Genomic DNA, 6282 nt, shown 5'->3' with positions numbered 1-6282 from the left:
AGCTGTGTCTTGTTCCTGACCTTTAAAGTGCTTTTCAAGTTCATTTATGGAAAGGGCTTTTTAATGCTAGTAGTATTTTGTTCATAACTTTAAGAGTCTTAATGCTACAGTGACCAAATTAACACCATTGTATCACAATTTTTCTAAGCTTTCCTGGGATGTATTGGATTAAGCTCTATGTTGTTCCTGTCTCTTGAAATCCCTGTTCAAATTGAGCCAGTTTTCAGTCATTTGCAGGGGCCCGGCTAGTTAACCGTATTAAAAAATTCATAACTTTGGTTGTGCTTATGCAAAAATTAAGTTATATATACCATTGTTTAGCTCTTTCTCTGAGCTTTCCATCAAGGTATGGCATGAAGCTGTAGGATGTTGCTATCCTTTGAAATCCCCATTCAAATTGGCTCAATTTTGCCATTTGCATGGATCCCATTATTTGGCCAGAATTAAAAAATTAATAACTTTGCCATTTTTGGTGCCCCAGTCAATCTACTCACATCAATGAACTGCAAATTTCCTCTTCTTTCCAGAAATGTAAAGCTTTTAGCTGTGTCTTGTTCCTGACCTTTAAAGTGCTTTTCAAGTTCATTTATGGAAAGGCCTTTTTAATGCTAGTAGTATTTTGATCATAACTTTAAGAGTCTTAATGCTACAGTGACCAAATTAACACCATTGTATCACAATTTTTCTAAGCTTTCCTGGGATGTATTGGATTAAGCTCTATGTTGTTCCTGTCTCTTGAAATCCCTGTTCAAATTGAGCCAGTTTTCAGTCATTTGCAGGGGCCCGGCTAGTTAACCGTATTAAAAAATTCATAACTTTGGTTGTGCTTATGCAAAAATTAAGTTATATATACCATTGTTTAGCTCTTTCTCTGAGCTTTCCATCAAGGTATGGCATGAAGCTGTAGGATGTTGCTATCCTTTGAAATCCCCATTCAAATTGGCTCAATTTTGCCATTTGCATGGATCCCATTATTTGGCCAGAATTAAAAAATTAATAACTTTGCCATTTTTGGTGCCCCAGTCAATCTACTCACATCAATGAACTGCAAATTTCCTCTTCTTTCCAGAAATGTAAAGCTTTTAGCTGTGTCTTGTTCCTGACCTTTAAAGTGCTTTTCAAGTTCATTTATGGAAAGGGCTTTTTAATGCTAGTAGTATTTTGTTCATAACTTTAAGAGTCTTAATGCTACAGTGACCAAATTAACACCATTGTATCACAATTTTTCTAAGCTTTCCTGGGATGTATTGGATTAAGCTCTATGTTGTTCCTGTCTCTTGAAATCCCTGTTCAAATTGAGCCAGTTTTCAGTCATTTGCAGGGGCCCGGCTAGTTAACCGTATTAAAAAATTCATAACTTTGGTTGTGCTTATGCAAAAATKAAGTTATATATACCATTGTTTAGCTCTTTCTCTGAGCTTTCCATCAAGGTATGGCATGAAGCTGTAGGATGTTGCTATCCTTTGAAATCCCCATTCAAATTGGCTCAATTTTGCCATTTGCATGGATCCCATTATTTGGCCAGAATTAAAAAATTAATAACTTTGCCATTTTTGGTGCCCCAGTCAATCTACTCACATCAATGAACTGCAAATTTCCTCTTCTTTCCAGAAATGTAAAGCTTTTAGCTGTGTCTTGTTCCTGACCTTTAAAGTGCTTTTCAAGTTCATTTATGGAAAGGCCTTTTTAATGCTAGTAGTATTTTGWTCATAACTTTAAGAGTCTTAATGCTACAGTGACCAAATTAACACCATTGTATCACAATTTTTCTAAGCTTTCCTGGGATGTATTGGATTAAGCTCTATGTTGTTCCTGTCTCTTGAAATCCCTGTTCAAATTGAGCCAGTTTTCAGTCATTTGCAGGGGCCCGGCTAGTTAACCGTATTAAAAAATTCATAACTTTGGTTGTGCTTATGCAAAAATTAAGTTATATATACCATTGTTTAGCTCTTTCTCTGAGCTTTCCATCAAGGTATGGCATGAAGCTGTAGGATGTTGCTATCCTTTGAAATCCCCATTCAAATTGGCTCAATTTTGCCATTTGCATGGATCCCATTATTTGGCCAGAATTAAAAAATTAATAACTTTGCCATTTTTGGTGCCCCAGTCAATCTACTCACATCAATGAACTGCAAATTTCCTCTTCTTTCCAGAAATGTAAAGCTTTTAGCTGTGTCTTGTTCCTGACCTTTAAAGTGCTTTTCAAGTTCATTTATGGAAAGGSCTTTTTAATGCTAGTAGTATTTTGWTCATAACTTTAAGAGTCTTAATGCTACAGTGACCAAATTAACACCATTGTATCACAATTTTTCTAAGCTTTCCTGGGATGTATTGGATTAAGCTCTATGTTGTTCCTGTCTCTTGAAATCCCTGTTCAAATTGAGCCAGTTTTCAGTCATTTGCAGGGGCCCGGCTAGTTAACCGTATTAAAAAATTCATAACTTTGGTTGTGCTTATGCAAAAATTAAGTTATATATACCATTGTTTAGCTCTTTCTCTGAGCTTTCCATCAAGGTATGGCATGAAGCTGTAGGATGTTGCTATCCTTTGAAATCCCCATTCAAATTGGCTCAATTTTGCCATTTGCATGGATCCCATTATTTGGCCAGAATTAAAAAATTAATAACTTTGCCATTTTTGGTGCCCCAGTCAATCTACTCACATCAATGAACTGCAAATTTCCTCTTCTTTCCAGAAATGTAAAGCTTTTAGCTGTGTCTTGTTCCTGACCTTTAAAGTGCTTTTCAAGTTCATTTATGGAAAGGCCTTTTTAATGCTAGTAGTATTTTGATCATAACTTTAAGAGTCTTAATGCTACAGTGACCAAATTAACACCATTGTATCACAATTTTTCTAAGCTTTCCTGGGATGTATTGGATTAAGCTCTATGTTGTTCCTGTCTCTTGAAATCCCTGTTCAAATTGAGCCAGTTTTCAGTCATTTGCAGGGGCCCGGCTAGTTAACAGTATTAAAAAATTCATAACTTTGGTTGTGCTTATGCAAAAATTAAGTTATATATACCATTGTTTAGCTCTTTCTCTGAGCTTTCCATCAAGGTATGGCATGAAGCTGTAGGATGTTGCTATCCTTTGAAATCCCCATTCAAATTGGCTCAATTTTGCCATTTGCATGGATCCCATTATTTGGCCAGAATTAAAAAATTAATAACTTTGCCATTTTTGGTGCCCCAGTCAATCTACTCACATCAATGAACTGCAAATTTCCTCTTCTTTCCAGAAATGTAAAGCTTTTAGCTGTGTCTTGTTCCTGACCTTTAAAGTGCTTTTCAAGTTCATTTATGGAAAGGCCTTTTTAATGCTAGTAGTATTTTGTTCATAACTTTAAGAGTCTTAATGCTACAGTGACCAAATTAACACCATTGTATCACAATTTTTCTAAGCTTTCCTGGGATGTATTGGATTAAGCTCTATGTTGTTCCTGTCTCTTGAAATCCCTGTTCAAATTGAGCCAGTTTTCAGTCATTTGCAGGGGCCCGGCTAGTTAACMGTATTAAAAAATTCATAACTTTGGTTGTGCTTATGCAAAAATKAAGTTATATATACCATTGTTTAGCTCTTTCTCTGAGCTTTCCATCAAGGTATGGCATGAAGCTGTAGGATGTTGCTATCCTTTGAAATCCCCATTCAAATTGGCTCAATTTTGCCATTTGCATGGATCCCATTATTTGGCCAGAATTAAAAAATTAATAACTTTGCCATTTTTGGTGCCCCAGTCAATCTACTCACATCAATGAACTGCAAATTTCCTCTTCTTTCCAGAAATGTAAAGCTTTTAGCTGTGTCTTGTTCCTGACCTTTAAAGTGCTTTTCAAGTTCATTTATGGAAAGGCCTTTTTAATGCTAGTAGTATTTTGTTCATAACTTTAAGAGTCTTAATGCTACAGTGACCAAATTAACACCATTGTATCACAATTTTTCTAAGCTTTCCTGGGATGTATTGGATTAAGCTCTATRTTGTTCCTGTCTCTTGAAATCCCTGTTCAAATTGAGCCAGTTTTCAGTCATTTGCAGGGGCCCGGCTAGTTAACMGTATTAAAAAATTCATAACTTTGGTTGTGCTTATGCAAAAATTAAGTTATATATACCATTGTTTAGCTCTTTCTCTGAGCTTTCCATCAAGGTATGGCATGAAGCTGTAGGATGTTGCTATCCTTTGAAATCCCCATTCAAATTGGCTCAATTTTGCCATTTGCATGGATCCCATTATTTGGCCAGAATTAAAAAATTAATAACTTTGCCATTTTTGGTGCCCCAGTCAATCTACTCACATCAATGAACTGCAAATTTCCTCTTCTTTCCAGAAATGTAAAGCTTTTAGCTGTGTCTTGTTCCTGACCTTTAAAGTGCTTTTCAAGTTCATTTATGGAAAGGCCTTTTTAATGCTAGTAGTATTTTGWTCATAACTTTAAGAGTCTTAATGCTACAGTGACCAAATTAACACCATTGTATCACAATTTTTCTAAGCTTTCCTGGGATGTATTGGATTAAGCTCTATGTTGTTCCTGTCTCTTGAAATCCCTGTTCAAATTGAGCCAGTTTTCAGTCATTTGCAGGGGCCCGGCTAGTTAACMGTATTAAAAAATTCATAACTTTGGTTGTGCTTATGCAAAAATTAAGTTATATATACCATTGTTTAGCTCTTTCTCTGAGCTTTCCATCAAGGTATGGCATGAAGCTGTAGGATGTTGCTATCCTTTGAAATCCCCATTCAAATTGGCTCAATTTTGCCATTTGCATGGATCCCATTATTTGGCCAGAATTAAAAAATTAATAACTTTGCCATTTTTGGTGCCCCAGTCAATCTACTCACATCAATGAACTGCAAATTTCCTCTTCTTTCCAGAAATGTAAAGCTTTTAGCTGTRTCTTKTTCCTGACCTTTAAAGTGCTTTTCAAGTTCATTTATGGAAAGGSCTTTTTWATGCTAGTAGTATTTTRATCATAACTTTAAGAGTCTTAATGCTACAGTGACCAAATTAACACCATTGTATCACAATTTTTCTAAGCTTTCCTGGGATGTATTGGATTAAGCTCTATGTTGTTCCTGTCTCTTGAAATCCCTGTTCAAATTGAGCCAGTTTTCAGTCATTTGCAGGGGCCCGGCTAGTTAACMGTATTAAAAAATTCATAACTTTGGTTGTGCTTATGCAAAAATTAAGTTATATATACCATTGTTTAGCTCTTTCTCTGAGCTTTCCATCAAGGTATGGYATGAAGCTGTAGGATGTTGCTATCCTTTGAAATCCCCATTCAAATTGGCTCAATTTTGCCATTTGCATGGATCCCATTATTTGGCCAGAATTAAAAAATTAATAACTTTGCCATTTTTGGTGCCCCAGTCAATCTACTCACATCAATGAACTGCAAATTTCCTCTTCTTTCCAGAAATGTAAAGCTTTTAGCTGTRTCTTKTTCCTGACCTTTAAAGTGCTTTTCAAGTTCATTTATGGAAAGGSCTTTTTWATGCTAGTAGTATTTTRATCATAACTTTAAGAGTCTTAATGCTACAGTGACCAAATTAACACCATTGTATCACAATTTTTCTAAGCTTTCCTGGGATGTATTGGATTAAGCTCTATGTTGTTCCTGTCTCTTGAAATCCCTGTTCAAATTGAGCCAGTTTTCAGTCATTTGCAGGGGCCCGGCTAGTTAACAGTATTAAAAAATTCATAACTTTGGTTGTGCTTATGCAAAAATTAAGTTATATATACCATTGTTTAGCTCTTTCTCTGAGCTTTCCATCAAGGTATGGCATGAAGCTGTAGGATGTTGCTATCCTTTGAAATCCCCATTCAAATTGGCTCAATTTTGCCATTTGCATGGATCCCATTATTTGGCCAGAATTAAAAAATTAATAACTTTGCCATTTTTGGTGCCCCAGTCAATCTACTCACATCAATGAACTGCAAATTTCCTCTTCTTTCCAGAAATGTAAAGCTTTTAGCTGTRTCTTKTTCCTGACCTTTAAAGTGCTTTTCAAGTTCATTTATGGAAAGGSCTTTTTWATGCTAGTAGTATTTTGATCATAACTTTAAGAGTCTTAATGCTACAGTGACCAAATTAACACCATTGTATCACAATTTTTCTAAGCTTTCCTGGGATGTATTGGATTAAGCTCTATGTTGTTCCTGTCTCTTGAAATCCCTGTTCAAATTGAGCCAGTTTTCAGTCATTTGCAGGGGCCCGGCTAGTTAACAGTATTAAAAAATTCATAACTTTGGTTGTGCTTATGCAAAAATTAAGTTATATATACCATTGTTTA

This window comes from Danio rerio, chromosome 20, assembly GCF_049306965.1.
Source record: "Danio rerio strain Tuebingen ecotype United States chromosome 20, GRCz12tu, whole genome shotgun sequence".
Classification (NCBI taxonomy): Eukaryota; Metazoa; Chordata; class Actinopteri; order Cypriniformes; family Danionidae; genus Danio; species Danio rerio.
This window is presented reverse-complemented; position numbering follows the sequence as displayed.